Raw genomic sequence first — 26,753 nt, forward strand, 5'->3', positions numbered from 1 at the left:
ATGTCATTCAAAATACTGGTAGTTTTGCTAAGCCTCTATCCAAGGACAGGAGCCCACTGAAGAGATTCCTTGCAGAAAAAGGAAGATTTGCTTCAAGGTGCCTTTTAGTCCTTGACTGTATCAAAATGCAGCTGACACCCACTGTAGAAGAGAAATGAAAACACACATTTAAACTCTGACTGGATACTTCCCTCAGAAGGAGCTCCATTACCTAAAGGAGACAGAAGTTCAGTCAGGGATGAAAGCGAACTAGCAAGGCAAGTAACCTTTGTTAGAAACTAATATTTCTTCAAAATAACCTCAGATTCGCATTTAAATTTTTTAATTGATATATACCATTTAGAAAAGTGCACAAATGATGCGTTTGTCTTCTTAAATGATCACAAAGAGAACATAGCCATGCAGCCACAACCCAGCTCAAGAAATAAAACATTAGCATTTTTCCTTTTCTAATCACTATTCTTCCCTTCTCAAAGGTAACCAATATCCTGACTTCTAATACTAGTTGCTGGTTTTGACTGTTTTTGAATTTTATATAATTGGAATTAGACTGTTTATCCTGGTGTCTGGCTTATTTTGTACATATTATGTTTGTGAGATTCATCCAAGGTACTTTGTATAACTTATAATTCACTCATTTTCATTGCCAGTATTGCATTGTATGACTATATATACTCAATTTGTGTAACCAATCCATTGTGTTGATAGAAATTTAGATTGTTCTTAGTTTGAGGCTATGAAAATATTCTTTTGCATGTCTTGGTGCCCAGGTACACATATTTTTGTTCCTTACATTCTTAGGAGTTAAAGTGCTGGGTCATGAGGTATGAACACATTCACCTGTTGTAGATCCAAAAAGTTTTCCAAGATAATTGGCTTAATTTGCACTCCCACCAGCAGTGTATGAGAGTTCCAGTTCCCCCACTTCCTTACCAATGTGAGGTATTCTCTATCTTTTAAATTTAACAATTCTGGTGAAGGTATAGTAGTATCTTGTGTTTTAAAATTTGTTTTTCCCTGATAACTAATGAAGTTGAACACTTTTTGAATAAGCTTATTGGCTATTTGGATATACTCTTCTGCAAAGTGTCTGTTCCAGTTTCTTGCCCATTTTTTTCTGTTGGGTTGTCTGTCCTTGTGTTTGGGTATAGGGTCATGTGTATGTGCTTGTGTGTGTGTGTAAATGGGTACTTTGGATATGAACTCCTTGGCAGTTCCTTGGATTGCAAATATGTTCTTCCACTCTGTCAGCTTGCATTTTCACTCTCAATAGTTTAGTACCATGAACATAAATTATGAATTTTAATGTCCAATTTAACAATGTTCCCTTTATGATTGATTAATGCCTTTTTTATCTTATTTAAGAAATCTTTCCCTATTCCAAGGTCATATTTTCCTATATTCTAGAAGCTGTATTTATCTTATTCTAAGATCCGTATTCCACCTGAAAATTTATTTTTTTGTATGATGTGAGCAAGGGGTCAATTTTTCTTTCTTTTTTCTTTTTTCTTTTTCTCTATGGATATCAAGTTGGTCCACCATCATTTATTGAAAAGTGCCACTTTGTCATAAATCAGAGATCCATATGTGCATTAAAATGCTTTGGACCCTGTTTGTTATATTATTCTATCTGCATATGTGCTATACATTCATTGGCTTAACTACAGTAGCTGTATAAATCTTAATATCCAGTAGAGTAAATCCTTCCACTTTGATCTGTTTTCACAGTTTTCTTGTCTATCCTTGTCCCCATTTGCTTCCATATAAATTTTGGCATTATCTTGTCAATTTCTACAAAAATAACTTGCTGGAGTGTTTATTGAAATTAAAAAAATTAGGATTTAAACAAATTTATTTAAATTTTAAAGATTTAAATTTTACTTTCACCTATTCCTTCTTGAATGCTCTTCCTTTCTTTATATGGATTGAGTTTCTGACCTATATTATTTCCTTCTCCTTAGACAAGTTATCTTAACACTTCTTGCAAGGCAGATCTACTGACAACAAATTTCCTCAATTTTTGTTTATCTGAGAAATTATTTTCCTTTACTTCTGAAGGAAATTTTTCAAGGTACAGAAGTCCAGGTTGGTGTTTTGTTTTTTTTCCTCTCTCAACATTTAGATATTTCACTCCATCTCTCTTGCATACATGGTTTCTAAGAAGTCAGATGTAATTCTTATCTTTATTCCTCTATAGTTACAGTGTTTTTTCCCACTGGCTTCTCTGAGGATTCTTTCTTTATCTTTGGTTTTCTTTATTTTGAAAATGATAGGCCTAACTCTGGGGATTTTTTTTGTTTGTTTTTTTGAGGGCTTTTTTTTTTTTTTTTTTTACATTTAACTGGTATTCTCTGAGCTTCCTGAGTCTATGGTTTGGCATCTGACATTAACCTGGGTAAATTCTCAGTAATTATTACTTCAAGTATTTCTTCTGTCCCTTTTTCTCTTTCTTCTCCTTCTGGTATTCCCATTACATGTATGTTATACCTTTTGTTGTTTTTCCACAGTCCTTGGATATTCTGATCCTTTTTTTCAGTCTTTATTCTCTTTGCTTTTTGGTTTTTGAGGATTCTATTGATATATCCACTAAGAGATTCCTTCCTCAGCCATGCCCAGTCTTCTAAATAGGCTCTTCAAAGGCAGTCTTCATTTCTGTTATAGTGTTTTTGATCTGTAGCATTTTGTTGTTGTTGTTCTTTCTTAGGATTTTTATATCTCTGCTTACATTGCTTGCCCATCAGTTCTGGCATTTTGTCAACTTTATCCATTATAGCCCTTAGCATGTTAATCATAGTTATTTTAAATTCCCAGTCTAATAATTCCTGCATCCCTTCCATGTCTCATTTTTATGCTGGCTCTGTTTCTTCAAATTGTATTTTTTGACTTTTGGTATGCCTTCTAATTTTTTCTTGATAGCCAGACATCATGTATTGAGTAAAAGGAACTGCTGTAAATTGGCTTTTAGGAATGTGGTGGTGAGGTGGGTGGGGGGAAGCATTTTGTAGATTTATGATTAGGTCTCAGTCTTTTAGTGAGCCTGTGCCTCAGGACTGTGAACTTCATAAGTGTTTCTCAGTTTGATAGGATGGCTAGAGGGGGCTGAAATTGGGTATTTCCCTTCCCCAGGTCAGTTAGGCTCTGATGATACCCCATAAGTTTAGGCTCTGGTTACATTCCTCTTAGGGCAGATCTTTTTAAGGAAAGAGTGCTCTTATTTCAAAATGGTTCCTCCCTGCCCCCCCACCAGCCCCTTGCTGTAAGCCCAAAGGGATTTTTTCTCCAGTATTTACTATGGGAACCTAATCGAGGTTCTGCAGGTTAAGTCTCACAATATTGTGGGGGACAACTTATGACTAGGTCCCTCTGCAGTTTTTAACTCTCAGAGTTGTCTACACTCAGCCTTCGGCAATTCATCAGTTACCGTTCAGGATTTCCCAACTGGCACTGGTTTAATTGGTGTTTTCCGCTGGTGAGTCTCTGCTCCTGTATACTGCAAGTCCCTCCATTCGCCTGTCCATCTCTGCATTCTTGGGGGCAGTGGTTTACCCTGTGCCTTCCCTTCTCATGGATCCAAGAAGAGTTTTTGGTTTTTCAGTCTATTCAGCTTTTTACTTGTTGTTAGGACAGAGTGGTGACTTTCAAGCTCCTTACATGTGGAACTGGAAATTGGAATTCCCTCATTTTAAAAAATTATGGTAAAGTACACAAAACAATATTTACCATCTTAGTCATTTTTAATTGTACAGTTCAGTGGTATTAAATACATTAATGTGCAGTTATCACCACCATCCATCTTCATAACCTGTAAAATTGAAATTCTATACCCATTAAACAATAACTCCCTATTCCCCTCTTTCCTAGCCCCTGGCAGCCACGACTCTACTTTCTGTCTCTATGATTTTGATTACTCTAAGTACCTTATATAAGTGGAATCATACAGTATTTGTCTTTTTGTGACTGGCTTCTTTCACTTAGCGTAATGTCCTCAACGTTCATCTATGTTGAAGCACATATCAGAATTTCCTGTCTTTCTAAGGCTGAATAATATTCCATTGTGTGTACATACCACAGTTATGAATGCTTATCCATTCATCTCTCAGTGGGTACTTGGGTTTCTTCCACATCTTAGCTATTGTGAAGAGTGCTGCTGTGAACATGGATGCACAAATATCTCTTTGAGATCCTGCTGTCAGTTATTTTGGGTATATACCCAGAAGTGGAATTTCTGGGTCATATGGTAATTCTATTTTTAATTTTTTGAGGATCTGCTGTAATGTTTTCCACACTACCTGTACCACCTTACACCCCCAACAATGGTCCATAAGTGTTCCAATTTCTCCACACCCTCATCAACAGATTATTTATTTTTTTGATAGTATCCATCCTAATCAGTGTGACGTAGCATCTCGTTGTAGCTTTGATTTGCATTTCCCAAATGATTAGTGATGTTGAACATATTTTTCCTGAGCTTATTGGCCATTTGTATGTCATCTTTGCAGAAATATTTATTCAAGGCATTTGTTCATGTTTTAATTTGGTTGTTCTTTTTTCTATCATTGAGTTTTTAGGAGTTCTCTATATATTCAGTGTATTAATCCTTTATCAGATATATGACTTGCAAGTATTTTATCGCATTCTGTGTGTTGCCTTTTTACTCTGTTCATATTTTGATGCACACATTTAAAAATTATCATGAAGTCCAGTTTGTTTATTTTTTCTTTTGTTGCCTTTGCCTTTGGTGTCCTATTAAAGAAATAATTGCCAAATTCAGTGCCATGAAGTTTTTGCCCTATGTTTTCTTTTAAGAATTTTATAGTTTTAGGTGTTACATTTAGGCCTTGGATCCACTTTGAGTTAATATTTGTATATAGGGTTAGGAGGCCCCAGCTTTTTTCTATTGCATGTGGCCATTCAGTTTTCCCAGAACCATTTGTTGGGAAGACTGTTCCTTCCCCATTGAATGGTCTTGGCACCCTTGTCAAAAATCATTTGACCATATATGTAAGTTTTAAATTCTGGGCTCTCGATTCTATCCAGTTGGTGTATATGTTTGTCTTTCTGCTAGTATCACACTCTTTTGATTACTGTAGCTTTGTAGCAGGTTTTGAAATCAGTAAGTGTGAGTACTCCAGCTTTGTTCTTTTTCAAAATTGTTTTGGCTATTTGGGGTTGCTTGAGATTCCATATAAATTTTAGGATGAGTTTTTCTTTTTTCTTTTTAATATTTATTTATTTATTTGGTTGCACCAGGTCTTAGTTGTGGCAGGCTGGCTCCTTAGTTGTGGCTCACCAGCTTCTTAGTTGCAGCACGTGGGCTCCTTAGTTTTGGCATGTGAACTCTTAGTTGCATCATGCATGTGGGATCTAGTTCCCTGACCAGGGATCAAACCTGGGCCCCCTGCATTGGGAGTGTGGAGTCTTAACCACTGCACCACCAAGGAAGTCCTGAGTTTTTCTATTTTTTCAAAAAAAAAATCAAGATTTTGACAGGGATTGCATTGAATTTGCAGATCACTGGGTAGTATTGACATCAATACTAAAACTTCTAATCCATGAACAGGAGATTGTGTTTCCATTTATTTATGTCTTCTTTAACTCCTTTCAGCAATATATTATAGTTTTTGTTGTGCACGTCTTTCACCTTCCTGGTTAAGCTAATTCCTAAACATTAACTATAGTAAATAAAATTGTTTTCATGATTTCCTTTTCAAATCGTTCCTTTTTAGTGTGTAGAAATGCTACTGATTTTTGTGTGTTTACTTTGTATCCTGCTATTTTGATGAATTCATTGATTATTTTTCACTTTTTTTGTTGTAATACTTAGAATTTTCTACATATAACACCATCAGCAAACAGAGACAATTTTACTTCTTTCCATTATGAATTTCTTTTTCTTTCCTAATTGCTTTGGCTAGGACTTCTAGTACTATGTTTGAAAGAAGTGTCAAAAGCAAACATCTTTGTCTCATTTCTGATCTTTGGTGGAAAAACTTTCAGTCTTTCACCATTGAGTATGATGTTCTCTGTATGTTTTTCATATATGGCTTTTATTATTTTGAGGTGGTTTCCTCCTATTCCTAGTTTATTGAATTTTTTATCATGAAAGTGTGTTGAATTTTGTCAAATGCTTTTTCTGCATCAGTTTAGGTAATTATGTGGATTTTTTTTCCCTTCGTTCTGTTGATATGGTGTATTACATTGATCAATTACATATGTTCGACCACCTTGCATTCCAAGAATAAATCTCACTTGGTCATGGTATATAATCATTTTAATATGCTGTTGAATTTGGTTTGGGAGTATTTTATTGAAGATTTTTGCATCAGTGTTCATAAGGGATATTGGTCTGTAGTTTTGTTTTGTTTCGTTTTTTCCTGGTAGTGTTGCCTAGCATTGGTATCAGGATAATGCTGGCCTCATAGAATGAGTTAGGAAGTGTTCCCTCCTCTTTAGTTTTTTGGAAAAGTGTGAAAAGGATTAGTATTAGTTCTTTTTTAATGTTTGGTAGAATTCACCAATGAAGTCATTGGATCTAGGGCTTTCTTTGTTGGGGGATTTTTTTTTCTTTTTTTTTTTACTTCTAGTTACAGGTGTTCTCAGATTTTATATTTTTTTGTGATTTAGTCCTGGTAGGTTTTGTGTTTCTAGGAATTAGTCCATTTCATTTAGGTTATCTGATTTGTTGATATACAGTTGCTTATAGTACTCTCTTATAATTCTTTCTTATCCCTTTAGAATCATTGATAATGTCCTCCCTTTCATTTCTGATTTTGGTAATTTGAGTCCTCTTTTTTTCTTAGTTCATCTAGCTAAAGGCCTGTCAATTTGTTTTCATTGCTTTTTGTTGTTGTTTTTCTGTTCTCTTTCATTTATTGCTACTACAGTCTTTATTATTTCCTTCTGCTAGCTTTGGATTTAGTTTATTCTTTTTATAGTTTCTTAAATTGTAAAGTTAGGTTGTTGATTTGAAATCTTTCTTGTTTTGAATGTAAACATTTATAGCTATAAAATTTTCCCTTTGCATGACTTTCACTATATGTCCCATAAGTTTTGGTATGTTGTATTTTGTTTTCATTTATTTCTAAGTATTTTCTAATTTCTCTTGTGGTTTAGTCTTTGATCCATTGGCTGTTTAAGAATGTGTTGTTTAATTTCCACAAATTTATGGTTTTTCCAATTTAATTCTGTTACAGATTTTTAACTTCATCCTGTTGTAGTTGGATATCTATCTTTTTCACTTTTTCACTCTATTGAGACTTAATTTGTGACTTAAGATATGGTCTATCCTGGAAGATGGCCTATGTGCACTTGAGAAGAATGTGTATGCTATTTTTGGGTAGAGTATTCTGTATTGTCTGTTAGATCTAGTTGGTTTATTGTGCTGTTTAAGTCTTCTATTTCCTTACTTACCTTCTTTTTGGTTTTTCTATCTATTATTATGAGTGGGGTATTGAAGTCTCCAACAATTATTGTAGAACTGTCTATGTCTCCCTTCAATTTTGTCAGTTTTTACTTTATGTATTTTGATGGCCTGTTATTAGGTGTGTAAGTATAATGAACACAATAATGATTGTTTTATCTTCATGCTATATTGAATCTTGCATTAATGTGTAATTATTAATGTATAATGCCCTTCTTTGTCTCTTGTAACCTTTTTGATTTAAAGTTATTTTGTCATGCTCTGTTTTGATTATTATTTGCATTACATATATTTTTCCATCCTTTCACTTTGAATCTGTTTGTGTCTTTGGATCTAAAGTGATTCTGTTGTAGAGAGCATATGGTTGGATCATTTTTTAAATCCATTCTACCAATCTCTGTCTTTTTATTGGGAAATTTAATCCATTTACATTTAAAGTACAGGCATACTCCAGAGATATTGTGGGTTCAGTTCCAAAGTACCACAATAAAGTGAATATCGCAATAATGTGAGTCATAGGAAGTTTTTGTTTTCCCAGTGCACATAAAAGTTATGTTTACAGTATACTGTAGTCTATTAAGTACAACAGCATTATGTCTAAAAAATAATGAACGTACTTTAATTAAAAAATACTTTATTGCTAAAAAATGCTAACCATCATCTGAACCTTCAGGAACTTGTAATATTTTTGCAATAGTAACATCATAGATCACTGATCACAGATTGCCATAACATAAAAGTGAAAAAGTTTGAAATATTGTGAGAATTACCAAAATGTGACACAGAGACACAAAGTGAGCAAATGCTCTTGGAAAAATGTGCTGACAGACTTGTTTATACAGAGTTAACACCAAACTTCAATTTGTAAAAAAATACAGTATCTATGAAGTGCAATGAAATGAGGTATGCTCATATTTAGTGATATAAAGAGACTTACTCTTGTCACTTTCTATTTGTTTCCTCTATGCCACATAGCTTTTTTGTCCCTCATTTCCTGCATTACTGTCTTCTTTTGTGTTTAGTTGATTTTTTATAGTGAAACATTTAAATTCCTTTCTCATTTCCTTTTGTATATATTCTACAGCTGTTTTCTTTCTGGATATCATGAGAATTCCATTTAACATCCTGAAGTTATAACACTCTAATTTGAATTTATACGATCTAAACTTCAATGACATAAAAATTTTGTTCTTTTAACAGTTCTGTTCCCACCCCTTTTGGTTGTTGATGTCACAAGATTATATCTTTATACATTGTGTGCCCCAAAACGTAAACTAGTAATTATTTTAAATGCATTAGCTTCTTAAGTTATGTAAGAAAACAAAATGTGGAGTTACAAACCATAGTTACAGTAATACTAGCTTTTAAACTAATAATTGTTTTAAAAAAGTGTATTAGTCTCTTAAATCATGTGGAAAACAAAAAGTGGAGTTATCAACTATTGTTACAATAATACCAGGTTTTATAATTGTACATGTATTTACCTTTATTAAATCTTTATTTCTTTATATTGCTTCAAGTTACTTTATAGTGTCCTTTCATTTCACACAGCAACTCCCTTGAGATTTCTTTTAGGGAAGATTTAGTGGTGTTGAACTCTCTCAACTTATATTTATTTGAGAATGTCTTAATTTCTCCCTCACTTTTTTATTTAAGATTTTTTTTTTGATGTGGAACATTTTTAAAGTCTTTATTGAATTTGTTACAATATTGTTTCTGTTTTATGTTTTGGGGTCTTTTTTTGACCACAAGACATGTGGGGTCCTAGCTCCCTGACAAGGGATTGGACCCGCACCCCCTGCATTGGAAGGTGAAGTCTCAACCACTGAACCACCCGGGAAGTCCCTCTCCCTCACATTTTTTTTTTCTTTTAACATCTTTATTGGAGTATAATTGCTTTACAATGGTATGTTAGTTTCTGCTTTATAACAAAGTGAATCAGTTATACATATACATATGTTCCCATATCTCTTCCCTCTTCCATCTCCCTCCCTCCCACCCTCCCTATCCCACCCCTCTAGGTGGTCACAGACAACCAAGCTGATCTCCCTGTGCTATGCGGCTGCTTCCCACTAGCTATCTATTTTACGTTTGGTAGTGTATACATGTCCATGCCACTCTCTCACTTTGTCCCAGCTTACCCTTCCCGCTCCCCATATCCTCAAGTCCATTCTCTAGTAGGTCTGTGTCTTTATTCCCATCTTACCCCTAGGTTCTTCATGGCCTTTTTTTTTTTTCGTAGGTTCCATATATATGTGTTAGCATACGATATTTGTTTTTCTCTTTCTGACTTACTTCACTCTGCATAACAGACTCTAGGTCCATCCACCTCACTACAAATATCTCAATTTCGTTTCTTTTTATGGCTGAGTAATATTCCATTGTATATATGTGCCACATCTTCTTTATCCATTCATCCGATGATGGACACTTAGGTTGCTTCCATGTCCTGGTTATTGTAAATAGAGCTGCAATGAACATTTTGGTACATGACTCTTTTTGAATTATGGTTTTCTCAAGGTATATGCCCAGTAGTGGGATTGCTGGGTCATATGGTAGTTCTTCTATTTTTAGTTTTTTAGGGACCCTCCATACTGTTCTCCATAGTGGCTGTATCAATTGACATTCCCACCAACAGTGCAAAAGGGTCCCCTTTTCTCCACACCCTCTCCAGCATTTCTTGTTTTAGATTTTTTGATGATGTCCATTCTGACTGGTGTGAGATGATATCTCATTGTAGTTTTGATTTGCATTTCTCTAATGACTAGTGATGTTGAGCATTCTTTCATGTGTTTGTTGGCAATCTGTATATCCTCTTTGGAGAAATGTCTTTTAAGGTCTTCTGCCCATTTTTGGATTGGGTTTTTTGTTGCTGTTGTTATTGAGCTGCATGAGCTGCTTGTAAATCTTGGAGATTACTCCTTTGTCAGTTGCTTCATTTGCAAATATTTTCTCTCATTCTGAGGGTTGTCTTTTCGTCTTGTTTATGGTTTCCTTTGCTGTGCAAAAGCTTTTAAGTTTCATTAGGTCCCATTTGTTTATTTTTGTTTTTATTTCCATTTCTCTAGGAGGTGGGTCAAAAAGGATCTTGCTGTGATTTATGTCAAAGAGTGTTCTGCCTATGTTTTCCTCTAAGAGTTTGATAGTGTCTGGCCTTACATTTAGGTCTTTAATCCATTTTGAGCTTATTTTTGTGTATGGTGTTAGGGAGTGTCCTAATTTCATACTTTTACATGTACCTATCCAGTTTTCCCAGCACCATTTATTGAAGAGGCTGTCTTTTCTCCACTGTATATTCTTGCCTCCTTTATCAAAGATAAGGTGATCATACGTGCGTGGGTTTATCTCTGGGCTTTCTATCCTGTTCCATTGATCTATCTTTCTGTTTTTGTGCCAGTACCATACTGTCTTGATTCCTGTAGCTTTGTAGTATAGTCTGAAGTCACAGAGCCTGATTCCTCCAGCTCCATTTTTTGTTCTGAAGATTGCTTTGGCTATTCAGGATCTTTTGTGTTTCCATGCAAATTGTGAGATGTTTTGTTCTAGTTCTGTGAAAAATGCCAGTGGTTCCCTCACTTTTGAAGGACAGTTTTGCTGGGTGTAAGATTCTTGGTTGACAGTTTTTTTCTTTTAGTATTCAGAATATGTTGGCCTACTTCCTTCTGGCCTCCAAAATTTCTGATGAGAAATCTGCTGATAATATAATTGACTATCCCTTATATGTGATGTGTCACTTCTCTCTTGCTGCTTTCAAGATTCTCTTTGTCTTTGAAAGTTTGATTATAATGTGTCTTGGTATGAGTCTCTTTGAGTTAATCTTACTCGGAGTTCATCAAGCTTCTTGGATGTTTATATTTATGTCTTTCATCAAACTTGGGAAGTTTTCAGCCATTTTTTCCTCAAATATTCTCTCTTCTTCTTTCTTGCTATCTTTTCCTTCAGGGACTCCTACAGTGTGCATGGTGTTCTGCTACATGATAGTCTTCAGATCCCTTAGGCTCTGTTTACTTTTCTTCAGTCTTTTTTCTTTCTGTTCCTCTGACTTAATAACTTCATTGTCCTATCTTCAATTTTCCTGATTATTTCTTCTGCCTGCTCAAATTTGTCTTTGAATCTCTCTAGTAAATTTAATTAATTATTTGAGCATATATTTTATGTTATTTAAAATTTTTTTATTAGAGTATAGTTGATCTTCAGTGCTGTGTTAGTTTTTGCTGCACAGTAAAGTGAATCAGTTATACATATACATATATCCACTCCTTTTTAGATTCTTTTTCCATGTAGGTCATTACAGAGTACTGAGTAGAGTTCCCTGTGCTATACAGTAGGTCCTTACTGCCATCTGTTTTATATATAGTAGTGTGTATATGTCAATCCCAATCTCCCAATTTATCCCCCCCCACACTTTCCCCCCAGTAACCATAAGATTGTTTTCTACATCTCTGACTCTCTGTTTTGTAAATAAGTTCATTTGTACCTTTTTTTTTAGATTCTACGTATAAGTGATATCATACAATATTTGTCCTTCTCTGTCTGACTTACTTCACTCAGTATGACAATCTCTAAGTCCATCCATGTTGCTGCAAATGGCATTATTTCATTCTTTTTTATGGCTGAGTAATATTCCATTGTATTGTGCATATGTACCACATGTTCTTTATCCATTCCTCTGTCAATGGATCTTTAGGTTGCTTCCATGTCCTGGCTATTGTAAATAGAGCTGCAATGAACATTGGGGTGCATGTATCTTTTTGAATTATGGTTTTCTGCAGGTATATGCCCAGGAGTGTGATTGCTGGACCATATAGTGGCTCTATTTTTAGGTTTTTAAGGAAGCTCCATACTGTTCTCTGTAGTAGCTGTACTAATTTACATTCCCACCAACAGTTTAGAAGGGTCCCCTTTTCTTCACACCTTCTCCAGCATTTACTATGTGTAGATTTTTGATGACGGCCATTCTGACTGGTGCAAGGTGACACCTCATAGTTCTGATCTGCATTTCTCTAATAATTAGTGACGTTGAGCATCTTTTCATGTGCTTCCTGTCCATCTGTATATCTTCTTCGGAGAAGTGTCTATTCAGATATTCTGCCCATTTTTTGATTGGGTTGTTTGTTTTTTTGATATTGAGCTGCATGAGCTGTTTGTATATTTTGGAGATTAATCCTTTGTCAGTCATTTCACTTGCAAATATTTTCTCCCATTCTGTAGGTTGTCTTTTTATTTTCTTTATGGTTTCCTTTGCTGTGCAAAGGGTTTTAAGTTTAATTAGGTCCCATTTGTTTATTTTTGTTTTTATTTTCATTACTCTAGAAGGTGGATCAGAAATGATATTGCTGTGATTTATGTCAGAGAGTGTTCTATCTATATTTTTCTCTAGGAGTTTTATAGTATCAGCCTTACATTTAGGTCTTTAATCCATTTTGAGTTTATTTTTGTGTGTGGTGTTAGAAAGTGTTCTAATTTCACTCTTTTACATGTAGCTATCCAGTTTTCCCAGCACCACTTATTTCAGAGACGGTCTTTTCTCCATTATATATTCTTGCCTTCTTCATCATAGGTTAGCTGACCATAGGTGTGTGGGTTTATCTCTGGATTTTCTATCTTGTTCCATTGATATATATTTCTGTTTTTGTGCCAGTACCAAACTGTTTTGATTACTGTAGCTTTGTAGTATAGTCTGAAGTCAGGGAGCCCAATTCCTCCAGCTCCGTTTTTCTTCACAAGATTGCTTTGGCTATTTGGGGGTCTTTTGTGTTTCCATACAAGTTGTAAAATTTTTTTGTTCACATTCTATGAAAAATGCCTTTGTAATTTGATAGGTATTGCATTGAATTTGTAGATTGTTTTGGGTAATATAGTCATTTTCACAATATTGATTCTTCCAATCCAAGAATATGGTATATCTCTCCATCTGTTTGTGTCATCTTTCATTTCTTTCTTCAGCACCTTATAGTTTTCTGAGTACAGATCTTTTGCCTCCCTAGGTACGTTTATTCCTAGGTATTTTATTCTTTTTGATGTAATGGTAAATGGGATTGTTTCGTTTTCTTTCTAACCTTTTGTTGTTAGTGTATAGGAATGCAAGAGATTTTTGTGTATTAATTTTGTATCCTGCAACTGTACTAAATTCATTGATGAGCTCTAATAATTTTCTGGTGTCATCCTTAGGATTTTCTATGCCTAGTATCATGTCATCTGCAAACAGTGACAGTTTTACTTCTTCTTTTCAAATTTGCATTCCTTTTATTTCTTTTTCTTCTCTGATTGGCTAGAGCTTCCAAAACTATGTTGAATAAAAGTGGCGAGAGTGGACATCCTTGTCTTGTTCCTGATCTTAGAGGAAATGCTTTCAGTTTTTCACAGCTGAGAATGATGTTAGCTGTGGGTTTGCCATATATGGCCTTTATTATGTTGAGGTAGGTTTCCTCTATGCCCACTTTCTGGAGAGTTTTTTTTTCCTTTGGGTCATAAATGGGTGTTGAATTTTTTCAAAAGCTTTTTTTGCATCTACTGAGATGATCATATGTTTTTTATTCCTCAGTTTGTTGATGTGTATCACACTGATTGATTTGCACATATTGAAGAATCCTTGCATCCCTGGGATAAATTCCACTTGATCATGGTGTATGATCCTTTTAATGTGTTGTTAGATTCGGTTTGCTAGTATTTTGTTGAGGATTTTTGCGTCTATGTTCATCAGTGATACTGGCCTGTAAGTTTCCTTTTTTATGATTTCTTTCTCTGGTTTTGGTATCAGGGTGATGGTGGCCTCATAGAATGAGCTTGGGAGTGTTCCTTCCTCTGCAGTTTTTTGGAAGAGTTTTTTTTTGTTTTTGTTTTTTTATTTGTTTGTTTTGGCTGTGTTGGGTCTTCGTTGCTGTGTGCGGGCTTTCTCTGGTTATGGTGAACAGGGGCTACTGTTCATTGTCGTAAGTGGGCTTGTCATTGCAGGAGAAGCAGTTGGCTCAGCAGTTGTGGTATGCAGGCCCTAGAGCATGCAGGCTCAGTAGTTGTGGTTCGTGGGCTCTAGAGCTCAGGCTCAGTAGTTGTGGCACACAGCCTTAGTTGCTCTGTGGCATATGGGATCTTCCCGGACCAGGGATTGAACCCATGTCCCCTGCATTGGCAGGCAGATTCTTAACCACTTCACCAGAGGGAAGTCCCTGGAAGAGTTTCAGAAGGATAGGTGGTAACTCTTCTCTGTTTGATAGAATTTGCCTGTGAGGCCATCTGGTTCTGGACTTTTGTTTGTTGGAAGTTTTTAAATCACAGTTTCAATTTCAGTACTTGCGATCAGTTTGTTCATATTTTCTGTTTCTTCCTGGATCATTCTTGGAAGGTTGTACTTTTCTAAGTATTTGTCCATTTCTTCTAGGTTGTACATTCTATTGACATATAGTTGCCTGTAGTAGTCTCTTATGATCCTTTGTATATCTGTGGTGTGAGTTCTAACTTCTCCTTTTTCATTTCTAGTTTTATTGATTTGAGCCCTCTCCCTTTTTTTCCTGATGAGTCTAGCTAAAGGTTTATCAATTTTCTTTATCTTTTCAATGAACTAGCTTTTAATTTCATTGATCTTTCCTGTTGTTTTCTTTGTCTCTATTTCATTTATTTCTGCTCTGATCTTTATGATTTCTTTCCTTCTACTAACTTTGGGTTTTGTTTGTTCTTCTTTCTCTAGTTGCTTTCGTTGTAAGGTTAGGTTTTTATTTGAGATTTTTCTTGTTTCCTGAAGTAAGTGTTCACTTTTCTTCAATCTTTTTTCTTTTTGTTCCTCTGGTTTAATAATTTCATTGTCCTATCTTCAGTTTTGCTGATTATGTCTTCTGCCTGCTCAAATTTGTCTTTGACCCTCTCTAGTAAATTTAAAATTTCATTTATTGTACTTTTCTGCTCCAGTATTTCTTTTCTGTTTTTTAGGTTTTCCGTCTCTTTATTGATATTTCCATTTTTTTCACACATTGTTGTCTTGGCTTTCTCCACATCTTCTTTTAGTTTTTTGAGCATCTTTAAGACTGTTGTTTTAAAGTCTTCATCTAGTAGATCTGCCACCAGGTCTTTTTCAGGGACAATTTCTGTTTATTTATTTTTTTCCTTTGAATGAGTCATCCTTTTTTTTTCTTTTGTGAACTTTGTTGACAGCTGGTCGTTTGAATCTAATAATGTTGTAAATGCAAATCAGGTTCTCCCCCTTGCCTAGGGTTTGCTGGTTTATAAAAAAATGTTTTTAGTACTTTGTTTTGTCTTCTGTTTGTTGCAGATTATTTTTGTGTCAAGGATTAGCCTGAGGAATAAATGTAATGTCTTCTAATGTCTATTTTCAGCCTGTGCCCTTTCCTGGGCATGCACAGTCACTTTCTCATTTCCTCCACAGATGCAATTGTTTTCGAATGTCCTAGAAAACAGGGCATTGGACCTTCATATCCCCTAGAAGTCATTTAATCCATAGGGGGAGGGACTTCCAACAATGGGGGGTGGTGCAACAAAAATGGCTCCCTACCTCTTTGTCTGCACCTTTGTGATCAAAAGCATCAATCAGAAATCAAAGCACATATCCCTGATAATTGGAGGACAGGGTCTCTCTCTCTCTCTCTCTCTCCCCCTCTTTTTTTTTTTTTTTTTTTGGCCAACCCTGGCTCCTGCAAGTTATGTGCAGGTTGTTCCTGCAGTACATGCACAGCTGCTTGCCAGAGGGCTAGGGGTGGGGGAATGGGTAGCTGCTACTGTGCTAAGAGCTGAAACTGACCAAAATTAACCATAAAAAGAAACTATCTGTGAATTATTGGAGTCCCAAAAGAAGAAGAAAGGTAGAAGAGGGAAGAAAGTTCATTTAAGGAGATAATGGATGAGAATGTCCCAAATCTGGGGAGAAATATGGATATTCAAGTTCATGAAGCTCATAGGTCATCAAATGATCTCAAATTAAAAGTGATTATTCTCCAAGACACATTATAATAAAACTGTCAAAAATTAAAGACAAAAAGAGAATCTTAAAAGCAGCAAGAGGGAAGAAAGTTGTAACTTTCAAGGGAACTCCCATAAGCCTGCCAGCAGAATTCTCAGCAGAAACCTTGCAGGCTAGGAGAGAGTAGAATGATATATTCAAAGTGAGATATATACAACTGAAAGAAAAAACTTCCAACCAATAATGTCTAACTGGCAAAGCTGTCTTTCACAAATCAAGGAGATATAAACATTTTCCCAAACAAAAGCTGGATGGAGTTGATCACCCCTAGACCTGCCTTGTAAGAAAAGCTGAAAGAAGTTATTCAAGCTCAAACGAAAAGATGCTAATGAATAACATGAAAACATGAAAGGATGTTAATTAGTAGCATGAAAATATACAGGAAAAGGTAAGTATATAGTAAAGTATATAGTCTATATATATAATATATATATATATATTATATACTCTAATACTATAATATAGTGGTGTGCTAACCACTTAACTCTAGTATAAATGTTAAAGGGAAAAAGTATTAAAAATAATTGTAGCTATAATAATTTATGAATACACAATATAAAAAGGGATAAATTGTGGTATCAGAAACATAAAAGGGGGAAAGTAAAAGGGTGGAGTTTTTGTATGTGATTGAAGATAAGTCATTACCAGTGTAAAATAGACTGCTATATCTATAAAATGTTTTATGTGAACCTCATGGTAACCATAAAACAGAAACCTACAGTAGATACACAAAAGGTAAAGAGAAGAGAAAGCATATCAAAATGGAAAATCATCGGTTCACAAAGGAAGGTAGTAAGAGAAGAGGAAGGGAATAAGGGAACTACAAAACAGCCAGAAAACAATAAGATGTCATTAGTAAGTCCTCACTTTATTAGTAAGTCATCAAAATTACTCTACTTGTAAATAGATTAAATTATCCAATGGAAAGTCATAGAGTGGCTAGGTGGATAAGAAAACAAGACCCATCTATATCTGCCTACAAGAAATTCACTTAAACTTTAAGGATACACATATGCTGAAAGTGAAGAGATGGGAAAAGATATTTCATGTAAGTGGAAACCAAGAGAGCAGAGGTAACTATACTTATATCAGACAAAATAGACTTTAAGCTTTAAGTCAAAAACAGCAACAAGAGACAAAGAAGGTCATTAACTAATGATAAAGGGGTCACTTCATTAAGAGGATATAGCAGTTGTAAATATATATGCACCCAACATCAGAGCACCAAGATATATGAAGCAAATACTAACAGATCTGAACGGAGTAAGAAACACTACAACAATAGTAGGAACTTCAATCCTGTACTTTCAACAATGCATAGATCATCCAGACAGAAAATCAGTAAGAAAACAGTGGATTTGGACAACATTATAGACAAAATGGGCCTAACAGATGTATACAGAATATTCCATCTAACAGCAGCAGACCATCCTTCTCAAAAGCATCAAAAGCATATGGAACATTCACCATCATAGATCATATGTTAGGCCACAAAACAAGTCTCAACAAGTTTAAGAAGATACAAAACATTGCTGAAAGAAATTAAAGGAGACCCAAATAAATGGAAAGATATCATGCATTAGAAGACTTAATATTAAGATGGCAGTATGACCCAAAGCAATCTACAAATTCAATGCAGTCCCTATAGAAGTTCCAATAACCTTTTTATGCAAAAAATAGAAAGGCTGGTCCTAAATTCATATGGAGGTTATGAGCTCAACAACATGGACTTCTCACCAAGGCCAACTTAGCTATACTGATGCTGAGTGCCCAATCTGCCAGCAGTAGAGAGTGATACTGAGCCTCCAGTATGGCACTGGTTTGATTACACTGGACTGCTTCCATCTTGGAAGGGGCAGCACTTTGTTCTTATTGGAATAGACACTTTGGACATAGATTTGATTTCCCTGAATGCAATGCTTCTGCTAAAACTGTCATCCTTGGGTTTACAGAATGCCTTATATACCATCATAGTATTCCACGTAGCATTTCTTCTGATAAAGGAACTCCCTTCACAGCAAATAAAGTGCAACAGTTGGCCCATGCTCATGATAATTCACTGGTCTTACTATGTTCCCCAAGCTTCTCTCTTGTGTCTCATCTCTGCCCTCTGCTGGTTCAAGGGCTCAAGTTCTAAGCCTCTTTTAAGCATTGCAAGAAAAGCACATATCAGATAAGGACCCAGAACACCCCTAACATTGTTTATAAACTGGGTTAACAGAAGTTCCACCTGGTTTCAGAAGTTCTTAATTACCCCAAAGAAGGTATTTCCACATCTACTATCACAAGAACGAATGAAAAAAAAATCTACTCTAGAAAAGCAAGGAAAGTGAGTAATATATTGATTGGCATTCTTTTGGATCCTGTCATCTCTTCACAGAGTGACACTGAAGTTATAGGCTTACATTCCCTCACTGAGGGATGCCATTCAAGCCACCCTTGGGTGAGCAGACTGAGAGAAACAGGCTCAGGGCTGTGCATGTGTACACTCCCGCATCTCCTTGCCATAAATCCAGCTTTTTCCATCCCTGAGTTCATAGAGTGCTGTGCTTATTTAGATGGAATTGGCAGATAAGAAGCTGGGATCTCAGCCATGCAGGGTGAGAGAAACCAGCAAGCTAAGACTGAGTACAGGGCCAAGGAAGTTAACTCATCAATGAGGAGGGTCCTCGTGGATGATTCTCTAAAGGGTGTTGTGGATTGGGGCTTGCTCCACTTGTATTAGTTGGATAGGCCAACTGTAGTAACCAAAGTCTCCATAATGTATCATGGTTCAAATACATTCAAGTTTATTTTCACTCACAGAAGAGTTCAAGACATTTCAAGTTGGTGGGGAACTATGCCCTGCACAGGCATTCAGGGAGCCAGGCTGAAAGGCTTGGCAATTAAAAAAATTGAAGTATAGTTGATTTACAATATTGTGTTAGTTTCAGGTGTACAGCAAAGTGATTCAGTTAATTTTTTCAGATTATATTCCATTACAGGTTATTTAAAAATGGAATGCTTCATGAATTTGTGTGGCATCTTTGTGCAGGGGTCCATGCTAATCTTCTCTGTATTGGTCCAATTTTAGTATATGTGCTGCTGAAGTGAACACGACTTTGCCTTTTTAAAAAATTAATTTATTTTATTTTATTATTTATTTTTAGCCACATTGGGTCTTCGTTGCTGCACGTGGGTGTTCTCCAGTTGCAGCGAGCGGGGGCTACTCTTCGTTGTGGTGCGCGGGCTTCTCATTGCGGAGGCGTCTCTTGTTGTGGAACATGGGCTCTAGGCGTGTGGGCTCAGTAGTTGTGGCTCACAGGCTCTAGAGCACAGGCTCAGTAGTTGTGGCTCACAGGCTCTAGAGCACAGGCTCAGTAGTTGTGGCTCACAGGCTCTAGAGCGCAGGCTCAGTAGTTGTGGTGCACAGGCTTAGTTGCTCTGCGGCATGTGGGATCTTCCTGGACCAGGGCTCGAACCCGTGTCCCCTGTGTTGGCAGGTGGATTCTTAACCACTGTGCCACCAGGGAAGCCCCACTTTGCCATTTTTAATAAATGACTTTCAAGGTTGCCCTGGAAGGGGAAAGAGGCACGTACGAGGTTTTTATGGGCTAAACTTGGAATACCATTTCTTACTTCCCTTTGGTAAAACTAAATCATATAGTTACATCTAACTGCAAGAGAGACTGGGCTCTGAGCCCAAGAAGAGGAAATAAATTTGGTGAGGACTAGCAATGTTGGACACAGCATCTATATCCAAGGGACAGTGTTCTGGTGTCTGGAGCAGGGCAGCAGGGGCTAAAACCAAGATTTTGCTGGAATTTAGACAGGAGCTAGCATGCTGTTCGCACTGTTCTGCCCAGTTTGAAGTAAGATGTTAGCCAGCTGCAGGTGTGGAGATGGTTTTGGTGTTGGGACGGTTATGCATGTGAGTGTCCAGGCCCTGGAGAAAAGGGGCTCCAGGAATCAAGTAGGGTGAGATTCCCAGACCTGAACCGCAAGAACTGAGATTCAAGTCCAGGCTCTAGTGGTGATATTAAAATCCAGTAATATGGACAGAGATTTGGGAGAAGGCTTACGTGTGAGGGCTTACCTTGCAGATTCTTTGCCTATGACAGCAAAACTTAATTCCAGGTACCCCCTGCTATTGGGCTTTGGACTGTTTGGGTCAGGCTTGGTTCTCGGATAGTTTGGGGAGAGCCCTCCTCCTGATTTTCTTTAGCACCATCTTTTCCAGAAGGGCACTCACATATGCCCTTCAAAGAGCTTCATATCCTCAGAAGAAAGGTGTCCTGGTACATGTGGCTTCCTCAAGCAGCCATACTCTTACTCCCCAGCTTTTAGGAATTTACATTAAAATAACCCTGGGACACAGGTCATAAATTTCTGATGTCCTGTGGTCTCACAGGACACATTCTGTCTCACAGTTTAGGCATGTAACCTAGGGGCTAAATAACTACTAGATACTAAATGATTATATATAGTGAGCTGGAACATGAATTACTTGCTTTGTTTGCTTTCCTCTTTGGAGGTGGGCAGAAAATCTTAACATTTGCTCAGGGCTTTCTGAACATTGTCTTTTAAGGATGATACTGCATGTACTGTCTAGAGATGTTGTTGGAACAGATGTTGTGAGAGGCTCTTACACTCTAATATGCTGAGAATACCCACGTATCCCCCAGGCATCATCACAGAAAATCCTCAAACACATTCATAGCACTACAGGGCGTTGCCTTCCACTTGACCCTTCTGTTCTCTTGATTGTTCAATGCACAAGGGTTATTAAGAAGCTGAAAGATGATTATTACACTCCATTGTGGTTGCCAGCTATGTGCTGGCAGATTTTTGAAAACAGATTCAGGAAACCACTGTAGACTAATGACATAATAGGATGTGGAAAATTCTGGTCTTGTTCTATGAAATAGCTGGCCTACAAAATATGGGATGGTAAAGGATGCTGTATACTATAGTATTTGAGCGTAGATTCTAGTTAATCTGCCATTTAATGGCAACTTGACCTTGGGCTAATTTAAACTACTTCAGGGCCTAAGTATCCTCACTTGAGAAATGAGAATTCTAATGGTACTGACTTCCATAGGGTTATTGATTGGACTAAGTAAATGAGACAGTGTATGGGAAAATGCTTAGCATGATGCCTGGCATATAGTTGGCCTTCAAAAATTATGTTACTTCAAAACATATATTATAGGCTAAGGTTTTTTAAAAACCTGTCATCTGAGTAAGAAAAAAATGGGAGATAAATCAGCCACCAAATACAAACACTTGTTTTTAATGGTTGGAACTGAATCCTTGAAATTCTCCTGGTAAAAGGGAACGTTTTTGATCATCTCCACCTGTATCAGTCCTTTTAGTTACCCACTCAGAGAAAATCTCAGATCAAGTGGGGAAAACAGCCCAAACAAAAGTCTAGAGCAGAGGTTTTCGTGGTGTGAGCTCCAGGTCAGTCACATCAGCGTCACAGGAAATTTGCTAGAAATAAAAATTCTTGGGCTGGGAACCCCAGACCTACTCACTCTGAAGCTCTGGGGCGGGGCCCAGAAATCTGTGTTTTAACAAGCCCTCTAGGGGATTTGTAAGCTCAGGTTTGTGGACCCCGGCGTAGAGCCCGCAGGGATAAATTTGTTGATAAAATGCGGCTGGCAGTGCTTGCAGAGAACTTACCAGAGTTAATGAGCACAGACCTGCATTTGCAGCTGCCTTCTGTGGTCACTGCCTTAGCCCTTCGCCCCCTGCCCTGCCTCCTCCTGTGGCATCCTGGTTAATAGTCCCATTATCCACCCAGTTGCCCACTCTTCTCGATTCTTTTACTCTCACTTTTCATCCAACCAGGCACTAGGAACCTGTTGATTCCCCTTCCTGAATGCTTATATCTGTCTGCTCCTCTCTCCCACTATCTCTTTTTGGGTTTAGGATGATAGTGCCATATTTTTGTTTCTGACCTTTGCTCTTTAGTTTCCCCACTCTCCTCTCCACACTGCCACAGTGTGACTTTACTAAAAAATGGATGGACCGGTTGTTCCAAGGTTTCAAAATCTTCAAACACTGCAGACACATCCTTACCATGATATTCCAGGCTCTTCACAGTCTGACCAGAGACTACGTTTCCAGCCTCCTCCACTTCCTACCCCTCCGGTACCATCTACTTTTACCACTCTGCCTTCTATTCTGTCGATTCCAAGCTCTTTCCTACCCCCTTGCTCTGCATATGTATTTGTCCCCTGCTTTGCATGTTCTTCTTCCTTATCTGCTTATTGAGCTTCTATTTAACAGCTCAGTTCCCACATTGCCAACCCTGGAAATCATCCTTGACTCTTCTAAGGAGATCTGGAATCTTTCTTTTCGGTTCTCCAGCTATACTCCATTTTAAAAGCCATTTACCACTCATACTGATGCTTTTCCTACTAGACTGTGAGCTTCCTCAGGGCCAGAGAATTTATTGTCTTATTCATCTTTGCACTCCAGCACTCCGCACCATGCTTAGCACTTATTAAGTAGCTGCTTAATAAATGTTTGCCAAAGGAATGGAGGAATGAGAGTAAGTGTGTCATTTTAAGAGGATTTTCCTTTTAAGGAGCAAAACCTCAGCTGCCCAGTCATAGACTACTGCCTTTGAGAGAGTATTTATGTTCTGGATCACTGCAGCCGTGGAAGAGGAATACGCCTCTTGGGGGAAGCCATGGGGGAGTTTGGGCAGGTGAAATGTAATTATCCAAGTTGGCCCTGGGCCAAGGCTTCTCAGCGCTGCAGCGAGGCCAGGGCGAAACACAAATGGGTACGACCTTCATCTCACATCCCTTCTGAAAAGCTGCTCCCCCGGCAGCCCCGAGCTCCCTAACAGCTTGCCGGGGCCTGGGGTCAGATTCACTCACAGGGAAGGGGCAGCCGAGCCCCATGACCCCGCTGAACTGGCTGCTTGGCTCTCCGCTGCCTTTGGTCTAAGCACAGAGCCTGGTGTGGAAACGGAAGCTGGCCTGTGATCTCCCGTTCATTCCTTTCCGCCGCACTGCTGCATTCCTTCCAGCTTAAGTTAGAACATGCACTTGGCTTTGAGGACACAAGACCCCGGCACATAACAATAAATTGACCTCAGGTTACTGGCAGCTGACTTCCTCACTGTGTGTGTGTGTGTGTGTTTATGTTTATTTCTAAAAACAAATTCCCCTACCCAAATCACCAGGCAACACGTGCACAAATGCACAGAATTGAAAAGCCTTTTTGCAGATGACCTTAAATCCTTTATGGAAGAAAGTGTAGGTTAAACAAAAAGTGGCCAAGCCGGGATTTAAACTCAGGAAATCTGACTCCATGGTCTGAGCTCTGAGACCCCCACAGCTTTGTGGCAGGTGGGCCTCTCAGAAGATCTACCTGGTACACCTGAAACTAATGTAATATTGTAAATCAACTATACCTCACTTAAGAAAAAGATCTACCTGGGAAGGTGCGGGTAGCAGGGGCCAACAAGCACAGCCAGGACTCCTGGGCCCTTGCTTGTTTAATATAGCAAAAACCATAGAACCTTGGTTCTTCCACAAGTAAATGACCTTGGAGGTGGCCACAGGAGACAGGCAGAAGAATGCAGAGTAAAGAACGAGTTCCGTCCTTTATACAAAGCAATCTCACGTTCAGTCAGTATTGCGCCTCTCAACCATTCTCCAGACAAGACTTTTATGCCCAGAGCAGAGACTTTCCCCTAAACAGCAATATTCCTGTATGTTCTACTTTTCATTTCCTTGAGTCTCCCTCCAAAGGTCTCCAAGCAATTTACAAACTGTAGGTTGTGTTTGCAGTTTGGACCCTTAAAGTTTATCTTTCTCTCCGCTCTCACTTTTCCTTTGTCTTTTATGATTGTGATTGAGAAAGAGGAAGAGCTGGGAGACCAAAGCTCATGAATGTACATGAAGCCATTATATGTGCCAGGTGAGATGCGTGCACAGGCACTGTTTTTTAAATGTTTGTCTCCACATTGCCAGAACTGCTTTAGAGCTTTTTCCTCCAATTGCACAAATTCATTACTTAGTCTTTTACTGTATCTATTTATAAGTCCACGTGGACCCTCTGGGAGGCCCAGTTCGGTCCTCAGAGCTCTGGTAATGAAGCCTGGCTCACTCTACTTTGATATATCTCCCTACTATTGCTGCTTCGGGGATAGAGAGTGTGCCCACCTGTTTTTTGGAAGGTCAGCCTGACAGAGGACAAAGGATTTTAAATTGTGCTCTGTGGAATCCTGGAATCCTGAGTAGGCTGCCTAGAGCTCTAGGAAATAACAATAATAAAATCAGCTATGGACGTTGTTTTATTTTTCAAGGCACGATGATTTTGGTTTGGTTGTTAAACTTTTTCTAGGGTTAAAATAAATATCTAGTGTAAGCAGTTTGTTGTAAGAGTTAACCACAGGCATGGACCTGTGGGGTCCATGGGGGAGCCAGCTGAGTGGTTACTGGAGACATTCTGTGGTTGTGACTTGTCCCAAATAGAGATTTGTCACTTGACTAGGATGTCAGCCCCAAGAGTACCTGGCAATGGTAGGCACTCAATAAATATTTGTGGGATGAATGAATGAATGATTTTTCTGACTACTCTGTGTCCTCTGATGGCCCCACTTGCAGGCTTCATTCTGCTCCAGATCTTGTGCCCATTTCGACCCCGGATGGCTTTGCTGTAGGGGCCTCGTGTGCTTAGAGTCAGGACCCTCAGGCCAGATTGGGACCAAGTGACCCCATCATGACTCATTGACTGATCCCAGTATTGCTCCCCTGATCTCCTTTCCTTCATAAGACTTGCTCCCAAGGGAATTCCTGGGTGCTTGGCTCACCTTTGGTCCTAGCTCTTCCTTCTCCCTTCTGGTGATGGCTCAGGTGGTAATTCTGGTCCCCGTTCTTTAGTTCCCCTGATTCAAGGACAGAAGCTCTGGGGTCCTGTCACTCTTGGGTTTTTCTCCAAATAAGTGCCTTTTCTCTTAACTCTAGGGTCTTGGCTACCAACTGCGATAACCAGGTCCCTGGAACTGAGAACTTTGTAGCCTGGATGTCCCTGGAATATGCTTCTCTAGGTAGCCAGACTTTACTAGCAGAGAGCTGAGCACCTGACCATGGAGGAGGGGCTGTCAGGGATTGACTCAGTTTCTCTTCTAGAGTGACCCCTGGTGCTCCAGTCCCCCAGCCTCCAAACTCTCCAGAACAGTCAAGATTCGCAGACTAGGTTCAGAGGGAAGAGAAGTCTCTAACTTCTACCCCACTGGTCATAGGTAAGTTAACAGCATTACAAGTGCCTCAACTAACAAACACATATAGTGACTCCTTGGGAAAATTTTGGGATCCCTGGCCTGTTTGCTCTCTGAGGTTGCATTTGTAACAAATGGACAAAATCATCACCAAAAAACTTCTTTATTACAATTACCTTGGGAAGAGCACTCAGAGTGAGGGAACCTTGCTTCTTAGAGGACTTGGTCCACTTCCCTCCATAGGGAGTCATCCTAGTGTGCCTCAGAGGCGGTGGAAGCAGAAGTCCTGGCAGTGAGTCCTGTTGAGGATGTGGGCGAATTGGCCCATGAGGAAGGAAAATAAAAAACCTACATGGATAGGACACTTGGGGAAGTTTCAGGGAGAGATGTGGAAGGGAAGGTTTTAGAGGAAGCAGCTGCTGGAATGTAAGAATTAAGGGTGGAAAGGAAAATTTTAAGACATTTTGCTTGGATTATGACTGCAATCTTCTTTAGAGTTTTTTTTAAGACCACAGTAAAAGGTTCAAATTATTTTTGGCTGCTGGATTATCTTACTTGAATGAGACATCACTCTGGAATCAAACTACTTGGGAACCAGGGATTTCATTCCATAAATATTGAGTGCTGACTACTGGGGATACAGCAATGGATGAAATGGACCAAAAACTCCTCCTCATGGAGCTTATTAGAAGACATAGAAAGTAAATACATTATGTAAATCACATCATCTATTGTAAAGCTGGAGAGGGAGATAGGGAATTCCATGTTAACAATTTTAAATACAGTGGTCAGGGGAACCCTCCATGAGAAAATGTCATGGGAACAAAGAGTGGAAGGCTGTGAGGGGTTGAGCCAGGCAGGTGTCTGGGGCAAAGTCCCAGAAGAGTTGGAGCTAGGGCTTGTTTGCAGGACACCAAGGAGAGCAGTGTGGCTGGAGTGGAGTGATGGAGGCAGAGCATGGTGCATGAGGTCAGAGGCCCTGACCATACAGGAGCTTGTAAACCATTATAAAGCTCTGGATTTACTCCAGAGAGCTCTGAGCAGAGGAGTGATAAATACTATGTCTTAAGTTTTAAAAGGAGGAAAGATGGAAAAGGAGGCAGATATAAGGAGAACAGTTAAGAATTATCACAAAAATCCAG

This window comes from Mesoplodon bidens, assembly GCF_964165515.1.
Source record: "Mesoplodon bidens genome assembly, chromosome: 6".
Classification (NCBI taxonomy): domain Eukaryota; kingdom Metazoa; phylum Chordata; class Mammalia; order Artiodactyla; family Ziphiidae; genus Mesoplodon; species Mesoplodon bidens.